This window comes from Anser brachyrhynchus (assembly GCF_964034855.1).
Source record: "Anser brachyrhynchus genome assembly, chromosome: Z".
In the NCBI taxonomy this organism is placed as follows: Eukaryota; Metazoa; Chordata; class Aves; order Anseriformes; family Anatidae; genus Anser; species Anser brachyrhynchus.
The window spans coordinates 33,592,043-33,619,706 of NC_137697.1; the positions used below are offsets into that span (position 1 = coordinate 33,592,043).

General features: G+C 34.9%; 1 protein-coding gene and 1 long non-coding RNA gene across 2 annotated transcripts in view; both read right to left on the bottom strand.

Moving 5' to 3' along the window:
- RORB (RAR related orphan receptor B) overlaps window positions 1-27,664 on the bottom strand; it is a 150,403-nt gene that overhangs the window by 104,395 nt on the left and 18,344 nt on the right. The window lies entirely within an intron of this gene.
- Window positions 172-26,884, bottom strand: LOC308185777. The gene is made up of 2 exons (XR_013943749.1): window positions 23,413-26,884; window positions 172-22,424 (listed from the first exon to the last, which is right to left on the bottom strand). It is a non-coding gene; the product is annotated as an uncharacterized lncRNA (long non-coding RNA).

The following is a 27,664-nucleotide window of genomic DNA, read 5'->3' on the forward strand; positions in this document are numbered from 1 at the left end:
CAGACAATTATATGAAGAAATGAACTCTAAAATGAGATAAAAATTTGGACATCTCCCAAATGCTGTATTCTAATGCATAATGTCATTTAGGCCTGTGAAAACTCTTCTCAGAAATTTATAAAATAGCTCATATTTTATTCTCAATATGGACAGAACAAAATTGAATTCAACTGTACCATTTTTTTATTTGCATTTTTTTTTCTGTTTTCACAGCTTCTCACCCACTGACTACAGTTTTCCCATTATTTTTCATCTATAATCGTGTAATAAAACCTCCCCTGCCCACCTCCTCACCCCCTAACAACAAAACAAACAACAGCAACAAAAAACAGGCACAGACACAAAACAAACAAACAAACACCTTTGTGTTCTATATAAATATGTAAGTATACACAAAATACACACATCCCCCTCCCTTTTTACATCTCTGTAGGATAATTAGATAGGATATAAGATTGTAGGATATAAGAGACCAACAAAACCCTTTTTACTTTCCTATTCATTCACTATTGTTTCATCATATCCATTTCCATTTTTTGCTTATTGAAGCACCTTGTTTAGGATGCTAATGGGTCTGTCTTAACTTCTATGTGACCTTGTATAGTATATGACTGTGAATCATCCCAAGGCACTTTTTTGCACTCTGCAAAATATATATATAAATATATATATATATATCATGCAAATTCCTCCTAAAATACATATTGAGACTACCTGAGTTCAAATGTGAGCTTCTCTGGACCACATGTTTGATCTTCTAGCTGGTGGCAGCACAATAGATTGGCCCGTGCAAGTTGTTTGTTGAAGATCAATAGCTAAATCAGCAGCTTCTTGATACTGTGAATTTGTAATTTGTTGTGATTCCTGCTGTAAGGGGGGCAAATGTTATATTGGCCAGTGAAGTCTTACCATTCTGCTGAGATCTGGAAACATATTCCATGCTTCCCGGGAGATGTCAGCATTAACAATTATAAAAACTGGGTAAAATGTATTCAAATTAATCTATGTGGAGCTTCTTAATGGCTCAGAAATTCAGTGTAGAATGGGTTAATACAATGGCTTAAATCTCCAAAAATGCTTTATTCAGAAATCTAGGTTGAAATGACATATAGGCAGAAGATAGCTGACACTTACTAGCAATACAATACATGATTTCCGTGGATTCTAGTTAAGTCTTGGCAATACAAATACATTGACTGACAGGACTTTAAGGCTTAAATGTATACTTTTAAGAAGTGTCTAAACTGTGTGTTCAGCAGTGTTGGCTTGATGTACGTCTTCTATGGAAACTTCTGGTAGGCTTACAGATGCTAATTCCTTCTTTCTTTCTGACATACACAAACTGCCATGTCAAATCTACATTCAGAAACAGCTAAACACAGCATTATTAGCTCTTGTTTGCAGTAACTTCTAAAAAATGAGTCCAAGCCCTAGTTTGACTTAGTATTATAAAGCTAAACAGTAAAAACTTCCAGGAATTTAAAAAGAACAGATAATAAACAAAACACTGCTTTCCTGACCACAGAGGTTTCCAGAGATACATTTCTAGTTAATAGTTTCTGGCATATAACTTAGTAAGCAATGTATATTCAGAAATCTGACAATAATCATGATGTAAGATTGAAACTTTGATCTGTTTCCATTTCATTGTGCTATTTTTTTTTTTTGTACCCTCTCAGGAATGGTTAAGTCCTTCCTGAAACAGCTCTTGAACACCAGTCCCTTTACAACTGAATAAACCTGGCAAATCACTAGGTACAAAGGTCTCCACTGTAGTGTACGTAAAAAGAAGATTTACAGTCATATGCTGTATTGAGCAGCCTTGTTGAATAGAATATAGCATACTGCATCTTTGACAGGCTGAAAGAAACCACTTGCTAGCTCTGATTTCAAGCTTGCATAAGAAGCAGACGATGTTATATCTTCAGCACATCAGGGAATCAAGCAGTCAGAGGGAACTGGGAAAGAAAGTAAAGTCTAACATGTTTTTGTCATTGTCCTATATAATACATAATATTCCCAGCTTTAGCTTTTTTCCATTTATTTGCTCCCCAGGGCAATTATATGACATTTATTCATCTTAACAGTTGTAGGAATTAGAGGTTACAAACAAGATATGTGTAACACCTTTTAACCCAAACTGTCTCAGGGAAGGAAGAAAATGTCACCCAATCTGTGTGGCCTTCTAAAAGTGCATTTGGATCATCAGAACAGCCAGATTAGTATTTCAGCCATCTTCTGTTTCTTCTGTAACTATCTACATAAACCCATTCTTCAACAAAAAAAGGGACTTATCTACAAGTTTCAATCAGATAAGGATCCTATGACAGGAATAATGGCCCTCCCTTTATTTCTTAAAGATATTCAAACAGCATTTTCAAAGAAATTAAACCTCAGGTGACCACATGATATATCCTCAAATTTACTGTGGAGAGCTGGAGAGGGAGGACTCAAAATTACGCTGTGTGAAACTGTCCCTACTATCCTGAATATTCAAAAAACCTATACTGTTTATATGCATACAGGAGAAGAGAAAAAACAAAACAAAACAAAAAAACAACAACAGCTTGACCCAGTGATGATGATGGAGAGAGTGGATGGATTATTCTTAAGAGAACAAAGAGCTATTTTCAAATGAAATGTCACTAAATTTTACTGGGCTTGCATAGATTTAACTTTTATTAATGACTTCTAGAGCAAAACTGATATATTACTGTACTGGTAAATTACCATATGGTCAAAATGGCAACTTTTGAAAAGTTCAGACATTTGTTCACACTTAATCCATACATGACCACATGCATAAATTAACAAAAGATTTAGCTTAAGCTGTTTAGGATAGTAGCTGATTTCCAAACCCCAAACTAAATGTTCTTGTTTTAAATTTTTTACATTAAAGATGAACCATACTCCAAATCACAGACTAAAAATACCTAAGCTTTGGCATGAGGGTTCACAACCTAAACACAGGTTTTGTTCTGAATAATAGGCATGACCCCTTTTCTCTCCACAATCTGGCTAGTACAATACATGAGTTCTTCATGCTGATCTGCATGCTGTAGTTTGCACTCTCCCCATTGCAAGCATATTGATTGGCATAAAGGGAAAATCTTTAAAGTGGTAGCCATTCACTTGCAAATGACAAAGTACTTAGACATTTTAGAGTACATTATTTTTTTTGATCCCATCTAAGCTTCTTCCGTAAAACAGTATTATGGGTGATGTCCAAAAAGGCTTCACCTTTTGAAACTACATTTTATTGGTTGAATTACATGTAATTGTCTAAAAAAATACGTTATGCAGGTGGCAATTAGGCTTTATTACACTCAGGAATGTTGATATGTCATACAATGTCAGAGAAGACAGTACAAGTCTGACACCATCCTTCTATATATACCAGTACTATTTAGAAGACTGTGAAAGCCCAAATAATTTCACACAACCATTTCCAAATTATTATTATTATTATTATTATTATTTTGAAATTAAAAGCAGAATGTAACCCCTTGGCATCTCTTCTTCTTCTTCTTCTTCTTCTTCTTCTTCTTCTTCTTCTTCTTCTTCTTCTTCTTCTTCTTCTTCTTCTTCTTCTTCTTCTTCTTCTTCCTTTTCTTCTTCTTCTTCTTCTTCTTCTTCTTCTTCTTCTTTTTCTTCTTCTTCTTCTTCTTCTTCTTCTTCTTCTTCTTCTTCTTCTTCTTCTTCCTCCTCCTCCTCCTCCTGCTCCTCCTCCTCCTCTTCCTCCTCCTCCTCCTCCTCTTTTCTTTTCTATTCTTTTTAGAGATTTGTTTAAAGTTTAATGGAGCAAATATAAAACACGCAACATTTCTAAGCACAGTATTGACTTGATTTCTTTTATCCTTAGGGATTTATATTACCAATTATTCATTGGCTCAGCCAGATGAAAGGGAACTGAAGCCATTCTCCTAAGTAAAGTTTTCTGTTTTCTGAAAAGGCTTACCAAGAAATGGATACTTTAGAAAGGGAACAAACACAATAGATGTTGCATGTTGCATGGAAAAAGGAGTCTTTTATAACCCAATCAATTTACTTTGTGTCTAGCACATATCCAATGACTGTTTGATTGTGTATCTGCAACAATAAAGGCTAGTGAATATCTTCTTTGCAGAATGTTCTCACAGATTAGCACAATGGTTTATAGATCACAGGCAAAGGAAAACTGCCTCTTTCCCCCAAATTTCACACTGTTCAAAGCTCAGATCTTGCCTAGATATCTCTTTGGAAAGCATGTTTTTGGGTGGTTGCGGAGCACTTGCTACTATTAAACACCATTAGGCACTGACCAGAACATTACTGCGGACTCTAGCATTCACTGTTGTATCCTGCCACCTTTGGCACAGATACCCATGGACGCTAGGCAGAACTGGTGTTGTTTCCTTCACACTGGCTGGGTGGTTGTGAGTTACAAATGCAGTACATGCTAAATTACCCATCAGCAATACAGATCCTAGAAGTTCTGGAGGAATTCTATTTCTCACTCTTTGTGTGGTCTGCAGCACAACCAAGAGCCCCAAGATAGCAATTTCACCCATAAAATAAAGAATAGATGCAGAAACTGTAAATATAGCCAACAGAAAACAAAACAAAAACACACACACGCAAAACAAACAAACAAAAACCCACCAACCAGTGAATCAAAAAACACACAACAAGCAATGTAGGAACTTAAAATAAGTTAAAAACTTCCTTCAGCAACTAAGGGAAAAGCAGCTGAATTTTCCACTTTCAGTGTCTAGAAAGGGGTTCCAGCCACCTGACCACCTAAGCTAAGAATATCTTGAACATCTGTTTACTTGTTGAAGATAGAACTTTGATGAAAAGTCATCTCATGGGCTACTTTCATCTTGTGGAAGGAGAGGTTTAGGGATGGAGAAAGCATTCTGTGTTTCCCTTCGTGTCGTGATAGAATAGCATCTACTTTTGGCTCAACTTTGAGATTTTTAATCTTTCTTTTTTTTTTTTTGCACTGTGTTTACTTTGCCTTAAAAAAAAAAGTAAAAAAAAAAAAGTAAAAAAAAAAAGTAAGGTACTGTGGGTACTTTCCTTACTAAACTACATGATCTTAATTCAGAACTGTTTTTCCAAGTATTGCATTGTAACATGCTTCTAAGTAGGCCAAGAGAGGCTAAGCAAAATTTTAACTTCCTGGAAGAGTTGCTTACTGTGTAACAGGTATGATTAAAATGAAGGTCTTTCTTTCTTCTGCAATTTAAAGGTTGTGCTGTGCTACTTTACTTTTAAGTAACTGCTCTAAACTCTTTATGTTTTCAGCGTGATTTGGCACTAAACACAGAAACCTTACATTGCTTTTATTTTTTGTTATTATTATTATTATTATTATTTTAATATTTTGTTCCATTAGGTTGATAATTATTCCTTCAATTTCATAAAAATAACAACAGCAAAAAGGAAATCCACTTTTAAATATCAGTTGAAGAGTAGTTTACAGTCTCAGGACAAAGCTATATTTCAGTAGATAATTTATTTATTTATTTAGATATAAGTGATTTTTTTTAAAAAGTGTTCATATTTCTGGTCAAGAAGAGCGAGAAGTGGCTGGCAAAGGGACTTGTCCTAGTGATGAGAAAGAGAGCATCAGAAGGACTAGCTTTCTTCCTCCTTGGTATATTTCTGGAGAAGTGAAATCAGGCTGGGAAATTAAGTCAGTTTGATATCTCAATATTCTAAATACTATTAGCATTATGGTGCTGAAAATAATACTTCTTTGACGTTTTTTGTCTATGATGGATTCTCAAGATATGCTGAAGCTTTTCTGAAATGACTTCATTGTTAATTACACCAGAGGTATCATGTTAAGTTTGAACCGAACAAACTACGTGGTTGCTAGAGCTCCCTCTTCTCTCCCATGTTGCCCTATGCATTTTCTGTAAGTACTAGCAGCTAATGGATGCTCCTAGCTCCCTTCTCCATAACAAATGATTTCTCTTTATCCAGAAGCATTGAGTCTTTTTTTTTTTTCTCTTTACTCTGGACTCATCTTTTTCTCTGCCTACTCAAAGCAGGTCATCTTTGTGAGGAGAACAGGATGGAATATTCTGTAAATATTTGCATAACTTATTATGCCCCTTGAGGCTAGAATTTTTTTATTTACTTTGAACTGCACCATTGGCTGAAATGAATGTACCTTAAGTTTTCTAAGGCTTATAAATATAATTGATCAATATCTGGTCTACTAAATTGAAAACAAAATTTTGAAAGTAAGAACTCAAAATCATTACAGAGGAAAGGCAGAATACAAAGGGCTCGCATTCTGGAAACTCCACTGTCTAAATTTTACTGTCTTCAATGGCTACCCCTTATAAGCTTAACTGTATAGTAAATATCCTCTTAGAACATATGGAACATTTTGAACACAGCCAGTTCTCCATAAATTTTCCAGAATTTACTGAGCAAATTTACTATAAATTTACAAACAAACAAACAAACAAAAAAAACCTGTTCCAAAAGCATGTTATTTCTCACAGCAAATAAAGCAGCAATAATAATTCCAGAGCTGATGACCTAAACTTATCAATTAAAAGTATTATTTCATTTCCACTGAGACCCCAGATTTAGAGATATACCAGAGTACCTTGCTGAACTGTGTATTTATATCTGTTAAATTCATTGAAAAATGAAAGCTTTAAGGCTTCACCTTTCACAGAAGAAAATAAGCCATTTCAAGTGTCTGTTCCCCTGGCTGCTATGGTAGTCCAGATCATCATAACCAAATTCACTTCAGGCACAGGAAACCAGCATTTCAGAACAATACACCCTGCATAATTAAAATATTGATGCTTTCAAAACTTCTATTATTCGGACACCTGAATTTTCTGATCCAAAGGACTGCCAGGCTTTCACGGCAGTCTCAGTGACCAGGGTCACCAGACTTTGAGATATGTTCTTTTATTAGTCATTCTCACTGCATAAGCTGCTGCAGTAGAATGATATTCTGAAATCCTGCATGCTGGCACTTCAGAAATCAGTGACTATCTCTCGAGAAGATAGCTATGTTTTATGTCCATATAGAGGTTTGTGATCTCTAGCAACAATGAAACTGGATTTCAGAAAGTGGATAAAACTCTAGGAAACGTGCTGAGCCCACCTAATTATATGCAAACTTAAAATAAATCATCAGATAAACCTGTTAAACATTAGATTCTAGATTGTGGTCTATAGTTAGTGGATAGTCTCTGATTCCATGCTCAGCAGCCTGCAGCTGCTCCAGAGAAGCTATTACATTGTTCTCATTTGTATCATCTTAGAAAGAGTTTTCAATTAAAAGTTTAATGTTAGGGCTGAACCATCAAAAAAAAAAAAAAAAAAAAAAAGAATAATTGATACATATTGTGTATAGTGACCAAAAAAGTCTGAGAACCATCATATTATAAGTGTCATTAGTAGACAGTTTCACGCTTCAAAGGGGAGATATCCAGCAGACTCACATCATGCAATAGAACACAGAACATGAAGTCTAACATAGAATATGAGTTTAGAAGCCTTATTTATGAATTTATCTTTCTACAAGTCTCACCTCAGCTTCCTGGAAACTCCTTTTTAAATTAACATTCTCAGAGGAAACTCTAACACAATTATTTTTCAGTGTTATCAATACTCCTATGTTAGGGATAATAAACACATTTCATTTGCGTCCCTGAATGTTTCTTAACAGTAAAAATGTCTAAAAATCCAGTTAGTTCTTTTTCTTATTCAACTGAAGTTTTATATATTTTAATTCAATTTCCCTACTTCTGTGGTTACTAGTGGCTTCATTCAACACACAAACATGTAAAATGTTCATATTCTTCAGCAGCTCATTGAAATATCCTGTTTCTAAAATATTTCTAAAGTGTTTTGTCTGTTGTTAGACTGCCCAAGTATTTTAGCAATTCAAATCCTATAGAGAAGTAATATAACATGTAAACCAACTTTTAAAATATTCTATACCCATATCCAGCCTCTAAAACAAGTCATGTACTTCCAATTTTCACTAAAGGCAAAGACAGCTGATATGTAGAAAACCTGTATTATTTCCCTTATAAGCATTTTCCTCCTCTTTCTGTATCAGTATACGTCTAATTTTTTATCTGAAGATTACATTTTTCAGCTTTGTGTTTTAAATGTAGCATAGCAAGTGGGAATTTCTTTCTTAAGTGTTCCTGATATGAGGGAATGAAAATATATTAAAGAAATAAATTGCACAGAGAATTAATCTTGAAATATTTATTTTCATTACTTCCTTTCTTTGTATGCTTTTCTATGTATTGGAAGATAGAGAGAACGTTATATTTTCTTGTAAAAGGATGATGTGTGTGTGTGTGTGGGGGGGGGGGGGCTTAAAAGTATTGGAATGGGAAAGACTGCTGTTTTCATGTAAAAAACCTGCATGTTTTACCTTGTACACCAGAGTTTCAAATTGCCAATCTTGTGAAGCGCTGTCACAACTTATGCGTGACTGACTGGTTACAGTGCCTGCTAATCTATATGGAGAGGTGAGAATTTGTCACTATGCATAAGCAGAGAGATCAGTCAGATATAGTGATAGATCTGTTCTTTGCCTGGATTCGTCTGCTGCTATATTAGGGTGTCTCAGCGGCTGCCAAATCAAATTCCAAGCCTAGTTTCATGGCTGGAAAAAAAAAAAACAGCAAAAGAAGTAGTGGTGTCCTAACACAACCACTTTGGGATGCAATAACCAAGGAGAAAAAATACTCTCATAACCACTATGGTGCTGTGCTCCTGTGTTCCAGACCAGCCGCAGTGGTTATGGAATTACATCATAATCTTTCTCCGGTCACTGTAGTGTATTCACAACACAGTATAGCATAGCACAATGCAGTAACAGGTACCTACCTCTCTTGGGGTTACTAATAATGAAGATATTTTATATAGCTAAATGTGCCACTATCAAAAAACACAAAACAGACAAAACAGAAGCACAGTATCGTAAAAGATATGTCCTGCTTACAGGGAAAAGAGTCAGTATTCGACGTATTGTACAATGGTCTATTGGTCTATTTGCGGTTGTTATTTTTAGTTTTAGATTTTTATTTTATTAATCTATTTTTAAGTTTAAAAACCACAGGGTCCTTCCCTCAAATAGAGTAGGCTTTGAGTTGGCTAATTCTCAGACAGAATTGCTCCTGTCTAGAAGACATGTTAGAGTCCTACCAACAATCACTTTTTTTGGATAACTCGTTGACTGTTTTACTGCTAGCATTGTACCAATCTGTTAGTGGACTGAGAAGGTTTATGCTTTTCACAGACTGGAGATCAGACAGAAGTAGGTTGCAAGCAAGTCATGGTCCTTGCTCAAATACCTGGCATTCCAAGGAGTTCTTAAGGTCTACAAGGAGCAGAGCCTTTCTTGTCTTCGCTACCTTACCCTTCTCTTCTGAGGTCATGACAGGTTCTCTACTGGAAATATAGGTGACAGTTTACAGAAAGGCACATATATCATCCACTTAAAATCAACAAAAATTAAAACACATAGGAGTGGAAAAAGGGATGAAAACTACAAAGATGAACCGTGTCCACCTGGCTGCCTGCGTAACTGATGCTCTGTTCCTGCCTATGCCTCCTTCCTCTGCTGCCTTTTGTCATCAGTTCCGGGACTCTCTGACCCAATCTCCCTGTTCTTTGTCAGAACCCTTAACCATAGGCAAATTAGAATAAAAAGCTGAAATGTAAACTTAACTAGATTAACAAAAAATAATAATTAAAAAAACCCAACACATCACAAGTTACAATCATCTAATGGGCAGATTTCAATAGAGAATTGGTACAAGAGTGAGGTGTCAAATACACAGGATTTACAGAAGACTTTTTCAGCCTGTCTATCTTAGACATTACAATCATGTATCTGCACAAGTGATATAAGACTGCTGGTCTGAACATAGGTCAAGGTCTGTCCCCTCTTCAGAGGTTTTAGACAATCCTATTCATGCCTGTATGTGCAAGAGTCTTGAAAGCTTTGTACTAATGTGGCTGCTGATTGCAGTCATGATTTATATTCTCAGTTATTATTTTTTAAACTAAAGGAGTCATTAGGGAGATAGTATCAACTGTATCAAGTATATTTAATTATAGTGCTTAAAGGCTGCCTTACTGCTAGTGGATAGAAGGATCCACTCAGAATTTTGCATTCCTTATCACTCATCAAAGGAATAGCAATAGCATATATTTTATAATTTTTCTCCCACTGACATAGTGTAATAGTAGCTCTATTAGTTTTCATCTGTATAGATTAAGATAACTGTTGGTATGCAGCAGCTTGTAATGATGGAACAAAGAATCAAGGTTAGTTAACTATTTCCAGACTTAACTCTGGCTTGCAGCCTGACCTTTGGCAAGGGACTTTTCACATCATCTACACTGAGAACTGTGTTAGAACTGTAAAAGTTCATTCAGCACATCCTGGATGCTTCACTATGCTTGAACTTCCCTGCTAGTCTCCAGGAGAGAGACTTTACTGCAAGCACAGTAGACAAGTTGGTCATTAGTTTGCTGGGTAGTTTGTATGGTCTCACTAAATGGGAGATCATAAAACAGACCAGTCACTTGTCATTATCGTTAGCAGAAGAGCAATGCAACTATCAGTTGGCACAGAGTGAAATAACAAGCTGCTTGTTCAGCACTGCCTTCACACCTTAAGCACAATTCTGTTATGAACATTGTATTGTTTGCAAGAGCCATTTTATTTAGGGTTCCACTGGATGTAAAAATAACATTGTTTTATAATAAATTGGCAATGAAAAAGTCACACTTTAAACAGAGATTTTCAAGTACTCCAACAAATTCTGGAAGAAAAATGTCACACATTCCCACTTCCCCTGAAAGCAGCAGCAACAAACAGCAATCTTGTGGAACAGTTATTGTTATGCGTTGTGCTGTTTCTTACAGAACTGTTTGTTTGTCATTGGTGTCTATTTAATCATGCCTGTTATGCTGGATTTTAAAGCTTAGTAAACACTTTACAAATCCACTCTGGTTTTAGACAGGCTTGTTCTTTGTGAAAGCTAAAATGACTGGATTCATCAAGGGCAAAAATCCATACACAGTGCAGGCATAATCTTTCTGTGTACTGCAGCATGATGAGGAATCAAGGTGGCAGGAAATGAGTACATCAAAGCAGACAGAGTTACCCATTTGGTGTTGCAGTATTTTTCTTACTTTTCTTTAGTATAGAACAAATTATTGTACTTTGCAGGTAAAACAGGTAAAAACTTGTCACAAATTATTTTTCATGTGTTTTTCGGTTGACATTCAGTGTCACTGTTAACTAGAACCTATTGGACCAACAGGCTATGATAGGTCCAGGAAAGAAAAAAAAAAAAAAGTGTATGTAAATACATACACACACCCTAAGGAAAGATGGTGGAGCTTTCCATAAACCTTGCACATGTTCATAAAACTTTGAAAAGAGCATACATGATGAATGTTAAAATACATGCTGATAGTATTTTTGATGAAACAAAACATTTGACTATTTCTGTTTTAATATTCTGGAGTTAATCAGCAATTAATAATTAAAACAGAAGGCAAAAAGGTGGTGGAACATGGCCAAAACATGACTTCAGAAGATGTGGCTATATGTATAAACCTGTGTCTCTCTGTGTATATATACAAACATATGTATATATACTACAGATGATAGTATATAAACAGACATACATACATACACATACAAAAAAGCTACATATGCTTCAAATATTCTTTTATAGTATCTGATGGTAGATTTCCCCTATACCTATCATTTAACAGTGAATATTTGTAACAGAGAATAGTCATTTATCATTTGCACAAAATAACATCAGTAGATGTATTATTACCCACTGTAGTAAATATACATGTATATTTAAGACTACACTAAGTATGTGGACAGCTGCTTAAAGAAAAGAAACCTTGACAGAAATCTCTCCTTGGAATCTGGCTTCAGCACACTAGATCACTTTATTTTCAGCTAGAGAGACAATATGTCAGCTCAGCTAAAGAAAATTGCAGGCATTTTTTTCATGCAGTGCTAGTTTTACAGAAGTTTAAGAGTTGCCAAAAAGTTTTGAACTCATGAACCCAAACATCAGCTGAGCCAATGTTCTCAAGGTAGAATATTTTCAATAAAAATATTCCACACAAGTGGCTGTATCCGTGTTTATGACTCACAGATTGAGCCTCAAGGATTGTGTATATGAGGGCAGTGGAAGAGCCTCATACTGTTGAAAAAATTCCTGCTTCTAAAGGTCAAATGGTTTCATAGATTTTAATGTGAAAAGTCATTTCAAACGCTTCATTTTTATAGTAGCCACAGCTAATCAGATCATTTCCCAAAACATATTTTTTTTCCAAAGTATAAAAAACAAAACAAACAAACAAACAAAAAAAACAGCAAAACCTGTGTGCCAAAATGTCAGAAAACTTCATGCACGTTTGAAGACATTTATCTTCAAAACACTGGCAGAACTCATGCAGAACTGTCACTGGTAAGTACTATTTTGATATTATATTGAAAAAAAGAACTATATTGAATGTATTATATACCTGCATGTTTGGCCGATTTCTGAACAATTTATTGTCTTCCATGGAAAATGTTATTTTGCACTAAATAAAGGAATATTTGGAGCCTGGATGATTGATTAAGGGCTAGCCTTTTAGTTACTTTACTTTTGCTTTAAGATTTCTTTGAATCAATCTGAATTCAAGAAGTATGTTATATTTAGCAGATGTTTTTAAGAAATAAAAGTCATAAAACCACAGAACAGGTAGGGAAAACAAATAGTGCCAGCCACTGTACAGGCAGTCTTGCTGGCAGTTCAGTTTGATTAGTCGTCATAGGTTTGCTAAAATAATTAGTAAAAATGTCAGTGTGCTGCTTGTCAGTTTACAACTTTAAAGAGGTGTTAGTTCATACTGATAGACAGCACTGCTCTTTCCCAGTATAGCAAAAAGAAGAGCACAGTACAGCAAAACCATAAATATTAATATGTATCATCAGGTTTACCACTTAGGAGTGTCACCTTGTGATTAATGGACTGATACTGAGAGCTCTAAAGCAAAGCAGAGCTGAAAAAGATGTGCTTGTAGGCTAAAATACAATGCCTACTGTACATTTCAGCTTACTGGCAGTATTTTAAATAAAATAATAATAATAGCTATTAATCATTATACACAGAATGTTGAACTGTTTCATATGAGCACAGAAAGTTGCTCATTCAGTTTCAGGCTAAATTCTTACTTTATCTGTGCATACATTAAAATTACTGTAACATTTTTGGTGAAAGACAATATTTGCCAAATTCTCCAAAAGATACAGCTTCTCTTTCCTTATAGAGTGCCTCTACAATTGCACTAGAATGTTCGATCAGTACGTACATATTTATAAAATGGAACAGTGGTAACAGCTTATATACTGAGGCAGACATGAACATGGTGACACATCCAAACTTTGGGAGATTTGCAGAACTTTCTAGAGTGCTGAACGTATGCCAGCGGGTGAAGAGCTACTTTATATAATATGCTTTATGTAAGACACTCTTTATGAGTCAGTCTTTTCACAATATAGCCATTGTGTGTACCAGCACCCTGCAGAGGGTTCAGCATCATGTCTGATCTAATTCATGTTAAGGTTTTGCTCTTTAAATGGCTGAATCTTAGAGCCTTCATGGCCTATTATTTTAGGGCTTTAGTTCCACTGACTTCACCACTACAAAGTTCCTAGTGTCATACAAAATAAACACTTTACTATAACACTGTAATATCCTTTTAATTGGGATTTATTTATTCACGTATTCACGGAAAACTTATGAGACTAAACTTTTTACTTTTTTATTTTTATTTTTTAAAGATGTATGTTATTTGATATCTGAGTCTTGTTTACTACCAAGCATACTACAAAACAAGAGTCAGAGTATGTTTCTGTAATCACTTCCACTTTATTATTTGCAAGGAAAAAGTTAAAAACTTTCTAGAGAAGGACAAAAGCAAAGAAGAGCAAATAGAGATGCCATTGAATGATAGGTCCCAATTATCAGTAAGTAACGAAGAAGGCTATATACATTATAAGTAAACTGACTGCATTTCTTTGTAAAAGAAACAAAGAGTCACAAAGATCTACTGGAGATGAGTAAAGCAGTTGCAAAGCTATTGATAAAATTTGTTCTTTTTACTCGCCATGCTATTCCCACTGGACATTATAATTAAACTTATTAAATAATGTTTTTCTGGTCCGTGATTTACTACCTGCCTGTCATCCTATAATGCATGCTTCAGTGTTAGCTCGTAACAGCCATATCACATTCACCATAGCTTATGTGCTAGCTGAAACAATCCAATTATTTACAACAATAATGTGAGTAGCGTCTCAGCTGAAACTTCTTTTCTGACACATTTCTCTACCAATTAAGAGCTGGAAAACTCCCTTAGTTTATGTAAGACTGTAAGAAAAATGGAGAAATAGTATGTTAAAACCCCTTCCCATAGATTTTTCCCAAGGACTTTCTCAGTTTCTGGCTAAAGCACTGCATGCATCCCAGCAGGGAAAAAAAAAAAAAAAAAAAAAGAAGAAAAAGAAAGAAGAAAAAGAAAGAAGAAAAAGAAAAAGAAAAAGAAAAGGAAAAAGAAGAACGACAGCACAAAAACTTGTTTTAAAAAAGGTTTGAAAATAATTACTACTATAAACTCCTGTGATGCATTTTATTGCTCTGCCATATGGAGTCTGATTTAGAAGCAAATGTTGGTTTCTGTACTGCAAACTACAAGATATATATGTGTTTATGTGTGAGCAAGATGAAGGAGAGAGTTCAGACCTGGATTTATACCCCCAGACACCAATGTTCAATGGCTCATCCATCTTCTCCTATGTAAAGGTGTCAGATCCACAAAAGTGCACAAACCTTAACCTCTTAGCTGTGCATTTGAAATCTAGAGTCTCTGCAACAGCTTAGAAATATCTCAGTGTGAGTCTAGAAAGAAGTAAGGCATTCTTATTCAGGAACAAGTGTGTCTAGGCAATCTGTTAATCATAAGCTGTCTTTATTTTGTTTATCTTCAACACAGTCATTAGGAAGGTTTAAGATTTTCCTTTTGATATTAGAAAAACTTCTTCCAACTTTGAGTACTGAACAAATCCAATCTGCTCTCTTCCCCTGTTGTCCTCCCTCTTCCCTCCGCTTTTCTTCTCAGTGCCACCTAACATAGGTGCTATTGATGAATCATTGGTGTGAATCAGCCATCTTGCCTTTTTACCATGTTATTCAGGGATCCTCTGAAGCCAGGCTCTTCTGTTAGTGCTGGAAATGCTATCCTGATACAAAGGCACTGTAAAGACATTTCCACAAAGAATTCACTATAAATGTAGCCTGAAATGTTGCATGAACTTTGGGTACAGATTTGTAAATGAAAGCATAGACCTCACAGAAAGCTTCTGGGTTACCATGGCAAAACAGACATTTTCTAGATCTCACAAGTTTTCTTTACTTCTGTGAATTAGTAGGCAATAAATAAACATTTATTTCTCACTAAAAGATTTTTATATCGATGAAATACTATCAGTGTAGCAAATGCAAGAATTTGAGTTGTATTTAAGGAAGGTTATAGAGTCGTTTAAGCCTCTCATATAGTCTCACTTGTAATGAAAAATAATGAGCAGAAAATATTTTCAGAAAGATTTATTAATCTTTCTCCTTCCCCTCAAGCACTTCTTATGTTTCTGTTCTGTTTTCTTTTTCTTTCAGCAACTTCCATCTTTCATAATTATACTTATCATATACAGATTCCCATTAATTCTTCACTTGTTATTTTGAGTTTTACTCTTCCTGGAGAGTCTTGCTGTCAAAATACTGTCAGGCTGTCAAAATACTTCTTTTAGCCTTCTCCTCTCCCTACTACAATATCATCTTGAACTCTTTACACTTGAGGTCTACTGGTATGGAAATGCCAAATCATGAGAGTTTGGACTATAGAATTAAGCTCTGGGGACCACATTTTTAGTGCAATTTCTGTCATGAAACACATACTAGAATGACAAAATAAGTGTAGTTTCACTGATTAATGAAGTCAGAGATAATTATACACCATCATTTTAATTATTTCATAGTTTTTCCCTGTAGTAAGTACAGGGAAGATTTGGTTATATCAAATAGTATTAAGTTAACTTAATTAATGTATTAAATGGTCAACTGGCTATTTTTTGAGCATGGTCGGTGTTAATATATTGGCACATGTAAAGTATTAAAATAATATATTCAGAATTACAAATATTTAATATTGTAATATTCACTTTGAAAATGGGTATGTTCTGCATTTTAAAGTAGCTTTTTTTTAGATGGATATAATAACTTTTCATCCTAGTGTCACATATGTAAATCCCTGAACATTAGAGCAAGAATATAATCTTTATTGTGAATTCTTACTATTCTTTGCACATGGTCTATGCATACAGTAGAGTTTACATTCTACACTATATTTCTGAAGTCATTGACAATATTTTTTGAAGGATAAAATACAACGCTCAAGTGGGTCCAGAGAAAACCATATTGTCCTTGTCTGCTTGCCAAGACAAGTTCAACTACAGAATTACATTAGATTCTATATGATAAGGGTAACCTCAATAACCTGGAGAACAATAGTTTTCCAAAAATAAGAACTGTTGAGAAATGATAGACATACACCCAATCTACAAGCTTATAGTCACTTTCCTTAATGAAAGGTCAGAATCCAAGGTCATCTTCCATGTGGAGCATCAAAATAGAAAACAATATTTAAACACATGTAGAGCTGTTAGCAAGGTCTCTGGTGAGGTTTAGGTTTGGAGTCTTCTTCCTCCCTTCCTTTCTTTTGTTAGATTCTTTTTAAAATTTATCTGACACCATCTGCCTCAGTAGCTCAATGAAACTCATAAAAAGTTTCCATTTGAAGGAGAAAAAAGACATTCAGTGTGAAGTTAATTCACCCCTGTTCTTTCCTCCATGCTCAGAAGATAAGAGATGAATGTTCCGTGTGGAATAGGCATATTATTTTTTCATGGTTTTGTTTCAATGACTGCATATGACCAGCAAACTTCCTCTAAGACCTCTGATAGTCCACTCTTGCATCACGTGGCTTTCACTGTTTATTGAGCTCTTATTCTTCTTTTACCCTGTCTTTGGGGATCCACAAGACTGTTGCATCATGGGCTTCAACTCAGAAAGGAGTAAGGTCCTGTATCCCACCCTAGCTAGACCAGTAGTCACAGGTGGTAAATGGCAATCCCCATAGAATTTTAGGCAGTTGGTGCCAGTTAGGTTAAAAGTCTCCTGTCATATAAATAAGCTACCTGAGGGAAACTTTTTTTTTTCCCCACAAAATTTGTCACCTGCATCTCATTCCAGGTAAGAAAAGTTGGAATCTGGGGCAATGGAATCAGAAATGGTTGCATTAACTCCAGTTCTAGGTGGGATATCCAAATTCCAGGTTTTATGGTCTAGATCTAATCTGCCAGCAACAGGCCCTTTTACTTTTTCATTTGTCCCTGCATGTTATTAATAAATCTTTTTATTTATTTATTTATTTATTTATTTATTATTATTATTATTATTTTAATTTACTTATTTTGTTCATAACTGTCAGATTTCCTGTTATACTAACTACAATGCCTGGAGTAAAGTTTAATAAGTGTCTCAAAAGACCTGTTCTTTTATTCAAAGGGAAGTCAAACAATATTTGTTTAATTTTTAATGATAATCTCATTCATATGATAAAGTTACAAGAAAAAATGTTCTTGGGAATATGCAAGTGTCAGAAATGAGTTACAAACTGGCAATAATAACACAGCCATATTTATCAAAAGGAGGTTTTTTAGTGTTTCTGTACTGTATTGTAACAGTACTTTTTTTTTTTCTTCTTTAAATTAAAGTCTTACTGCAGTGGGAATGTATGTCTGGATAGAATACGTACTGTCAATTTAGTTCAAAATATTGGTTTTGTGCCTATAACTACAAACTTACTAGTGTTACTGAAGAAATTTTTGTCTGAGGATGTATCACTGCATTGAAGAGTTCCAGTTTAAAATTAAGATGAGTAACGGAAACAGAGCACTGGAAACCATAACCAGGAGAAGTTTGAGCTGCATTTCCATAACACTTCTTACAAGGCTTGTGAGCTTGACTACCATATTCAGCACTGGCTTTATGGCCTGTGATGAAAAAAGCTGTGTAGGTGAATTAAAAAAATTCCTGTGGAAACTTGGCAACTGTCAGTTTTCTCTGAAAATTAGGCATCTGTCCTGACCTGAAAGTTTTCTAAACACAAGTATACATAAATATGCACAGTAGTTGTTTAGATTCTTTGCTAATTTTATGGCTGTGCCATTCTGAAAATTAAGTGTTCAGCATCCCAGTTACTTAGAATGAGACTATAAAGCAATATAGGTGCTTCTGTAAAATTTACCCTAAATTGTAAATGATCAAAATATGTATTTGAGCACTAACTAATCTCTAGCAAGTAAACAAACAAGATTTGGACCATGTCTAGTTTCCTCTTCTATTATTGTCTCAAGATTTCCAGAAAATCTATTTCTATTGGACTTAAAATGAGCATGTCCTACCATGCAACAAGATCAGAAAATAATTGTTTTAAATAATTTACTGTGGTCTGCTATAAAACCAGCAACTCGGTAACCCTTATTAGTACCAGAAAAGCTATGATACTGTCACTTAAATCATAATTAAGAAATTAAGCAAACAGCTATTCAATTAAACAATATTAATATATTTTAATTAGGCCAAACTTAAATTTATAGGGTCTAAAAGTGAAAGATACTGACTGTCCAACTCTGAGCAACCTCAGGTATCGCAATGACAGGTCACACAGACAACTCACATATCCTGCAACTGTGAAGACATCAAGCCGTATCAGTTAAATCTACAGAAGGGTGATATACTGATGTCAATATGTTAGATTATAACATATACTGATATATATTGTACAATATATATTATGTTACAATATATGTTAATATACGTTATAACATATACTGATATATGTATATACTGATGTCAATATGGTATGAGATTGCAACATTTAATGTAGCTACTTGCATTTCAGTTGTGGCTTTTTTTTTTTTTTAATTATTTGTCTGTGTGCAGGTAGAGTTCTATTTGGATTCAATGTGGACAAATATCCAAAAACATTTTCAGAAAATATTTGTAAGAAAAAAGTATTTAACTTCAGTTTATTTGTGCACCTTTCACATTTCCCACAAATATTTTACAAATATTACTACCTTCCATGAAACTCTGACATTAAATAGGTATTAGAGAATGTTCACGAGTTTTGAATTTGAATCCTTATACTAGAAATACATTTGCTAGAATAGCCTTTGTTTGTTAGGAAGTACAAACTGTATGCATATCATATTTTTCAAAGAGAATGATCATATATGGAATTTTAAATATCATATATTTCCAACAAATTGGTTGTGGACAATTCAGGGACTTATTTACTGAGCAAATTCAACAACTAAACATGAAAAATTGAAGAAAATGGCAGTCTGATTGTTCGCACTTGAGAAGAGAGAAGAAGAATATGCTTAAATAGGAGTAGCTTGCTGCATTCTCTAGATTTAATTACCACCCCACCTTAAACAACAAAACGTTTCCTCTCCATGTTCTTAATATTGGAATTAAAAAATCTTGCATCACTGTCTGTACACACCACACAGAACTGCAGAATTAAGGCAAATAGCTGTTCCGTCTTCTGTTGCTTTACTCAAAAGAATTTCAGAGCCATCACTACTTGCTGCCACAGGTTTTGAATTGTAAGCAAACTATAGCCTATAATAAAAAATCAATATACCATCCAGTTTATGTCTGCCTTTGATTTAACTGAAAGCTTAACAATACACAGTAATGCAGAAATTCTGCTTATTTTCTTCAGTATTTTTTCCAACTATGTGAGCTGCATGGTGTCATTTCTGTAATTATGGTATACTGAGATGATAACATTGAAACTCCCATCTTAACTACAGTATATATTCTATATACAAAGTGCCTTTATGAAATTTTGAGCATTATACTTTCGACATTCTAACCAAATTTAAAAGTTAAGGAAAGTATAATTATGAATTATCTCTGGTATTCCAACTATAGCAGTAAAGATTTTTTTTCCAGCTTTCTTATGGCTAAAAAAAAAAAAAAAAAAAGCCTCAGCTGAAAAGTTAAAGGATTTTACATGCAGAAAAATGATTTAAGGTAAAATTCAGAGCCAACTAATTTTACAGTCTTCTTGTATTTCCACATCCTGGACAGAACAAAAAACATATTTGATCTCATTTACACAACAGTATAAATTTAACTGTTTATTTTGGCACAACAAAATTACTGCAACTGAAACCCTGATATAAAGGTAAAGAATACATTAAGGGAAAATATAAATATCAATTTCCAGCCTGAACTTATTCCTCCATAAAACGTTTTTCTTATATCAAATACAAATAGGAAAAAGCGACCTACTTGACTTATTTATTTATTTATTTTAGGTAGTAGCACTCAAAACAGTGCAGGCTTTTCTCTGTCAGCACAAATACTCCAAAGCTGCTAAAATGTACTGAAAGACGTGTGTCTGAAAATTTTGGGAATGTCCCAAAGACATTAAGAATACTTAAGAGAAGCTATGAGAGAATGTCCATGCAATTAAACCCCAAATTTTTAGCATTAACATTCTAATAATTACAGTTACATACATTCAGCTTAAAATTAAAATTAGCTTAAAAACTCAGCATAACCTGGCAAAAATGTAAACATTTTACTACCTTTCATATATGTATCTGTTTTAAAACACTGCAAAAAGTCTTGCCCAGAGTTGTGCTGAAGGCAGTAAGAGTGAATGTGCCAAAAATGCAGGGAAAAACTCCTACATGTAGCCCTTTTTTGTCTGTCTTATGAGCCAAATGTTTTAGACATAGTTCTGGGAAATATCTAGACAGTTTATTTAGGACAAAACATTAATGACAAGTAAAGACAATCAAATGCCAGATGATTTTATTGTTGTTTTGTTGTTGTTACTGTTTTTGTTCTTGTTTGCTTTGTGTGTGTGTGTGTGTGTGTGTGTGTGTGTGTGTCTGTTTTCTTTGTTAGTTTGTTTTTCAGAAACATTACAAAATCTTTCTAACTTGGCAAATTCCTATTGCTACCCTGTTAATTTTAGCATAAAATCCATGATTCTTCCTCTCCTTTCCCTAACTCTTGTGTAATCACTATTAGTTTGCTTTATTATATAACATGGAGTAGGGGAAAAGTGGCGACTGCATACAATTTCATCCATTGATGTATGAATGCCCTATTGTAAAATTTGCTGTCTAGTAAAAGAAATCTAAAAAAAGTATATTATGCCACTGATATAGCAAATTGCAGAGTTTACAGATATTTTTAGCATTCAAATGTGCCAGGGGTGTAGCAATTGTTATCATTGTTTTACAGAGTAAAGTACCACTTTCCAGAAATGAAGTTTCTGTAAAACTGAAATGTAGCAAGGAAGACAGCTTGAGAAAACTGGCTGTGGTGCCTCTGCTGAACACAGTGTCCAACACCTCTGATTTTGCAAGAAAAGGTAATGATGCAAATTAATGTGTGAGCCTCAATACTGGAAAAGATTCACATTAAATAGCTTGACCCCAGTTACTTTACTACCTCAGAGTTATATATGTGATGGGAATTGATTGGAAATTGACCATGGTTTGATCCAACAATATTAAATAAGACATGATAAAAAAAAATTACAGAGGTTCATGTATGTTGAAAAGTATCAGAAAATTGATATTCCATCATGGAGAAGAGAATTAACAAAAAGATAGCCTTATACAGGCTTACCTAGTGCAATTTATTTGGGCATATGAATGAACAAAATTAAAGTAGTGTAGTAAAGTACTCATTAAAAAAACAAAAACAGAAACAAAAGCAAAGATGAGGAAGATGCAGGGGGATGGATAAACTATACAAACTCTATACAAATTTTATGTTTTCCATACTTGCAGCTTACATAGGCAACTGAGCAGAAACCTATCATTATCCAAATACCTCATGGTACTAGAGAAATCATGATGTTCTTATTTCACGTAGTGACATCAGCATGGGATGTTTTAAAAATCTGTGACCCAGTTGGATAGTCTGTTTTGACTTTTATTTATTTTTTATTTATTCATTTTTTGTCCATGTTTTGATTGTTTGGGCAGATTTCTTCAACAAGAAAACACATTACAGAGTTTTTGTTTAAAATTAACACGAAGCATAACTGTTCTAGAAATGCAGCTTATGAAATGTCTTGTGATGCAATTAGTAAATTTTGCTAACATATATAAAGAGATGCTAGTCTGTTAGATGTTATATCATCAAAGCTGGAGAGAGGCAATTTCCAATAGGTCCATCAAAAACACACCTCTGGGATAAGAGAAGAAAAAACAGAGTTATGGGCTGCTAACCTAGAGAAAAGATCAAAGGAAATACAGTACAAGACTAGCAGGGCACGTGCCTCTAAAGGGTTACCTATAGCAAGGTACTTGGTATGGGTTTAAGAACACAAATATTGTCTGAAATAGAAGTGAAGTTTATTGACAATAGAGAAATTAGAGAACAGAGACGTAAGCTTCAGATGCACTGCTGAGAAGAGTCTGGCATAAGAGGAAGGATGCTGTAGTAAAAGGGTGTCCTTCCTGAAGGGGTAGGGACAACACAATATACGGCCAGATTTGCATATGTAACCTCAGTGTTATGATACCTGTACATAATCTGAGCAACAGTCTTTAAGCAATGAAAAATAAACTTGTTCATAACCAGCAGCTGAGTAGCAGTAGAGGTGACTAAACATAGTCTGTGCTGCACATGCTGAAGATGCTTAAAAATAAAGAGGTTTCACTGACAGGGAGAAACTGGTTTGGCTCAAGATCATTTCAAATCTCAGGGAAGTACAACATCAAAACTGGCTGGAAACACCCAGTTAACAGTTGTAAAAACAAACAAACAAACAAATAAAAACAACCAACAAGATGAATGCTGAAGAAAAAAGACCTGAAATGGTGAGGATTGCTGAGACAATATGGTAACATGGCATGAGAAAAAGACTTTATAAGCATATTTAGAGCTAAGGCAAAAAAAATGTAAAGAATGTGCAAGCACTAATTCTATACCAAACATCTCTTTCTGCATGTGTTCTTCTGAGTATTAAGAAAGAAAGAGAGAGAGAGAGATAAGGAAAGAGAGAAGGAGAGGAAAGGAGAGAGGGAGGGAGAAACTGGAAAGTAAGTGAGCATTTAAGAGTAAGAGCCAGGCTTTATTTTTTTATAGAAATGGATTTATTTTCTTTTTGGTTAAAAACATCAACAATCACCACCAACCAACCAAAAACAAAAACAAAAAACCCTTCAGTTACCTGTGTTGAAGTTAGCTATGTACAGCTCAAATGATCGGTGTATCTTTGGAGATCCTCTGTCTTTGTCTTACAAATAGTGAGTGGAAAAAGATTGAGTGATTTTAGTCCTCTAGCCAGGAGGATCAAGTTTGTCTTGTACAAAAGAATAAATTATTCAACTGGCTATTTAATAGCTTAGGAGAACTCAAAACAACATCCAACTCCCCAGCCTCCCACCTGAATTTCTGGCAAATATTCTCATTATGCACATAGGACAGAGCTGAGAGACAGACATAACGAATGTCCTGAGCTGAAATTCATCCTTACACTCAGTAATTCTTACCCTGCTCTATCCCCAGTGGAACCAAGGGGACTGTTTGAAGAACAATCTGTTACCTGGCGTGGTCCATAAATCTGTGTGCATTAACATGACTGGCAATTATGTTCAACAGTATTCCAATGCTGTGGTAGAACAATGCATGACTTAGATTTGAATTCTGCTGCTCTTTGTGCCAAACCGCCACCCACAACTAGGCCTGCTGCTGGTAGCAGAGTGACAATCTGAGGATAGCACTGTCCAGTGCTATGACTGTTGCTCCTTATCACACCACCTGTACGAAGCCTGACTTTGTGATCTCCTTATCAAAGTGGTCACATGCTCAGTACTTAATTGGGAACCATATTTTACCTTGTTAGAGAAAAAACCAATGTCCTTGTTACAATGGAAAAAACAATGACAGTAACATAGCGCCCACAATGAAACAAACCATCCTTACACAGCCATGTTCTTCTGGACTTCAATAATCCTTCAATATCCTTGTTTACTATTTGGCAACTGATAATGTTAATTTAGAAGGCACCACAACATCATTCCATTAAAAGAGAATGATGAATTCTCACTGTGATCTCCTAATGCACTTCTAATTATGATCTTTAAAGACATTGATACAGCTCATCCATTCATGCAAATTATCAGCTGGAATAAATCATCACAACTGCAGCATTTTCAGCAGAATTTTAAGATTAATATAAGTTGGAATTCAAAGCTTTGTTGCCCTATAGTACAATAACCAAGGGCCATATATGCAGAGGCATGAAGACACCACAATACTCAGCTTTAGGAACTCACTGAGGTTTCAGAGACTATGTGTGGGGTGGTGAATACTCTTAGTCACCCCCATGACTTTGTTCAGTTTTGACTACCTTTTCTATAGAAAAAGGGGCAAGTAAGGAGAAGATAAGGGAAGATGAGAGCAAGCATGAGTCTTCAGCACTGTCAACAATTCACTTGGGGAAGGAGCTTTTGCTCTAGTTTATGACTCGATTGCTATTTTTACTTGATTTCAAATATGGAAGAAAGATCTGAGATCAGACTATGAAATTTTGATGTTCAGTCTAGCTCTATGGGGCTAAAGGTTGCTCTGTTTCTGAATGAGTGAAACTTTAGAAGTATTGTAAGCAAGGATCATCAAAAAACAAGATGGAAAAACAAAGTTCCACTCCATTCTTGCTACAAATTGCCTACAGCAATGTTGTTAGGGTACTTGTCTGAGCTGGGACATGACCACAGTTACTAAGGTGCTGTGAAGGTACTCCAAATTCATTCTTAGTGACTAAGCCCCCATCATCTCCCTCTCCACTTTTGTTTTGTACAGTATGTGTTCCGTTAGGTATATCCTTGTGCATTTATTGACTTGATCCTCAAAAGAGCACAGGCAAAGGAACACCTTCTGCACTTTAAGAGAGTACAGATGCGATATGCGAAAAAGGGAAGGAGAAAATAGGAACTTTTAATTTCTGAAAAACATTAATGCAAAAATCAAATGATTTTATGGAAATGAAGTATTCTGAAGATAAGGAGAAGCTTTAAGAGTCAGTTTTGGAGTTGAACACATATCACAGGTGTTAAATTGCATTTATAATTGTTTAATGGGTGATTATCTAAGTTCTTAGGGCATCAGAAAAACACTAGTGTACTTTCACCAACACCAACTTATGTTCAAAATCAGTAAGACATTACAGTGAAGTCAGTAATTTCTACAATATGTTTAACCTTAATGGATACAACATGAGCTGTATCAGCCTATGAAAGAGCTACATAAAGTTGTCCAGGATATATGCTAAATAATTTTGTAGGCATATCATCAACAGTGAAAGCATTAAGAAGAATAACTTCACTTTATTTGAAAGCCTGAATTTCATCCAGAACTTCTGCAAATTCAGGAGCTTAGAGGAGATCTTAAATGCTATGAATAATGAAAAGTTTAGATTTTAAGTACTGGTAATATTGATTCCAGCTCAATGGAAAGAGCTAATATTAAGAGAATGAACAATAAAAATAACCCAAAACGGAGAAGAATGTGAAAAAGGCAGATGAAAGCGAACTTGTGGAAGAGGAATACAGGTAAAATCAGATGAAAAACAGAACATACATGAAAACATATAAAATACTAACAACTGCAACCCATTTGCTCCTCTCGATCTTTTCTGATTAGAACTACTATTACAAAATCATGTGATGCTAGATGATTGTTACTGGAGTGAACTTGCCTCAGATTTGAAATAATGAAAAACATTTGGAAAGTATTTCTTACAGACAGCAAAGACTGTCAGCATCAGGTGAATATAATTGCCAGTGCAGTTCCTTTCTGCACAAACCCTAATTTTCCTATTTTAACTTGAGAAATGCTTGACCGATCTGCTCACTTGAAGACAAGGAGCAAAGTCAATACCACCAGCCACATGAAGTTAAGTGCTAGACTAATAGCTATGTCTATTAGTATGGTTCTGACCTACAACACTTCTGCCATTCTCTAGTTGTCTCTAGTTGTTCTGAATATATCTTTCAACCATTGTATATTCTATGAGTGTCCTGTGACTATCCTTACCGAGACCTATTCAGTTTGCAAACTTAAGGAATCTAAGATACTATATTGCAGTAGAAGACCGACTAACAAACAATAGTTCTGGACTGCACCTATACTGCCCTATAAGAACACAGCTGGGCAAAAAATCCTTGGTGTTCATACTAGCTTTGCCCTGGGGCCTACCTGAAAGCATTTTTTTTGTTCAGTTTACCTAAGCCTGTCAAGGAACAGCCTTGAGCATGCTTATCCCCAGACTGATCCCCTGAGACATGTCCATGTCTGCCACAGTCCTTCCTGGGCTCCTTCTGCAGCTTAGCATGATTTTAATCTAGATGTAGAATTCTTCAGCTCTGACCAACAAAATATTCAAAAGACATTTCCCCAGAATAACCAGTCTAGAGACAAGATAATCACTATACATGCAGACTGGGAACACTGCAACAGTCATTGAGTCCTACCACGAAATTATGTGAAATAAAAAGCATCCTTTTGGGATTTTTTTTTTTTTTAAATCCAAGCCAATTGTCATTGTTTTTTGAAGACTAACTGCTGTGGACACAAAGCAAAAAGTCTTCTCTGTAATAACATTTTGGTAAATGAAAGGAAGCTACATATTTGCATGGCTGTAGCAGAGATCGGAATAAAAATTGCAATACATTGCACTGAATTGTTGTGGAGAACTTTATAAAATTAGCCTCTATACACTCTTACTGCCTCTTCCTTCAGTAATGTTTTCTCACAGAAGGGCTAAAGAATAGGTCAGTCCTATTTATTATGAGAATTGGGATGAAAATTCTACAGCAGCAGCAAAGCTGAGATAAGTACAGTTCTGAGTAGCAAGTTCTGTACTATCTTCGGTAGAAAGATGTATGCTAAGAATGTGTTGAGGGATACAACAAGAAAAATATTTTATAACAGGAATTAAATGGTTGAATTCAACCTCCTCCTCCTCCTCCCCTCCCCCCACCCCCCGCTAGCAAGCAAACCGAATTAGCTTAAATTTTAACAAATTATGCCATTTCAAGTTCTCCTTTTGCTGCTACATTTTTTCCACCCACGACTCAAACTCAACATACCAAGACATAATCCTCAAAAAGTTCCTCTTCTGAGACTGTTTTTGAGTTCTGTCTCCTTGACATATCAAAACAACATTTGTACAAATGTAAGGTAATGTGCTGATCCCAAAGCATCTTGCTTAATGTCAAATATTTTTGCTTAAGGTGTAATATTATTGCAAGAATCCCCAAATACATCTGAAAATTTCTCCTATGCTTTCTTCTTCAGTAAAAGAAAACCTGGGCACAGTCATTTCTCTTTTTGGTTTGTTTGTTTGTTTTTTAGGGATTCCTAACCACATCTTAGATAAAAATGGGATTTTCTGTTGATTTGTGTTCAGTCACTGTTCT